The sequence below is a fragment of the Salvia miltiorrhiza genome, chromosome 8, assembly GCF_028751815.1.
Source record: "Salvia miltiorrhiza cultivar Shanhuang (shh) chromosome 8, IMPLAD_Smil_shh, whole genome shotgun sequence".
Lineage (NCBI taxonomy): Eukaryota > Viridiplantae > Streptophyta > Magnoliopsida > Lamiales > Lamiaceae > Salvia > Salvia miltiorrhiza.
In genome coordinates, this window is record NC_080394.1 from 37,861,085 (window position 1) to 37,862,729 (window position 1,645).

The window sequence follows — 1,645 nt, forward strand, 5'->3', positions numbered from 1 at the left end:
TAAGTTCTCTTGTAATCTATCATATCTGGAATTGTGTGCCGGAGAGGTGGCCACCTCTCACGGTCACTTGACCGGCCAACCGCTAGATGACTCACGGTCACTGGTGTACACTAGCCCTGGCAGGATAGCTATCAACTGCTCAGGACCCGAATTCGATTGCATCATTGGCAAAGCCAAAGCAGATAGATATCATACTAAAATTTAAACATTTTATGGCAAGACAACAGTTGTAATATTTTCCAGTTCAAAGATTTGTAACGAAATAACTTGTTCAAAGGTAGCATTAAACTCGTTTGATAGATATATAAAACTAAAATTAACAGTTAAATCATCTCATGCATTCATTCGTATAAGAGGCCTACGACACGCAGGGGATCTCTATATACGTATAGTAAAAGTAATGCCCACCTGATAGCAACTTTTGCTTTGGTAAAGTAGCTCCTTGACTGGCTATTATTACTCTCGCGGTTCACCTTTATTGCGATGATATAAAGTAAGATATTTGCTCGAATAAAATCCTCAATTAATGAGAATGCGTAATTTAACTATGCATGACTCGTATTCCGATAATTATTATTCTGAGATAATAATATGGGAGATTCTATTATAAATCCTAATTGTCAGATTAAAATAAATAAAATTAACTAATTGAGGATCGTCTCATGAGGGTGGATAAATAATTAATCCGCTCATCTTTGAGTATTCTAACTCACTTACTAATTAATAGCCTCATTCTAAATTAATTAATAATTAGAATTAGCTCAATTAAATTAATAGATTAATCTAGACTACCCTTAAATTGGGTCTGATTTTAAGCCAAAATAATAATGGCAGTCCAATAAAATTAACTCTAGCCCAAACTAATTAAATACAGCCCATTATCAATTTAGATCTGCAGCCCACATAATTAAAATGAAGGCCCAATTTTCGGCCCAAAGGGAAAAAAATTGATGGCCCAACACAACTCAAGCCCAACACATTAACCCTTCTTCCTCATTTCATTTAGCACAGCCGCTTCATCTCTCTCTCTCTCTCAAAATTCGCCCCTCTCTCTCTCAGCCATAAGTTCCGCCGCCGCGGCTTCGTCTCCGGCGAAGGGCCACCGGCCTCATCTCCCTCCGACCTAACCAAATCGCGCCGCCACGATTCCTCTCTGGAACTCCGGTTGAGTCAGCAGCGAGAAGTCACTGCCGCCGCTTCATCCCCATTTTTCGGCGACTCAGAGCAGCAACGACGAGGCCGCCGCCGCCTGAAGTCCCAGGTCCTCCGATCTCTCTCTTCAGTCGCAACCACCGCCATACCTACTCTCTATTTTTCCAAGGTCAGACGGCAGTAGTGACGCCACCGTCGACCGACACGCCTGGAAGCTCTATCGCCGGGCGTCGCCGCTGCTGAGGTAACGCCGCCGTTCTACCCCCTATCTCGATCTTCTCAAGTACAGATTCGCGGTCGGCCCTGTCTTCCTCTCGATTGAGCGAGACCGCCGCCGCTGCTGTTGAAGAAATCCCCAAACTCAGCGAGGGTCGCCGCCTGAATCTCAACGAGCCGCCGGGTCTCCTTCTCCCCTGGGCTGGCCGGAGATTGTGGGTTCTCGCCGCCGTCTACGACGTTCATTGTCGCTGGAGTTTGTCCGCCGCGGATGCCG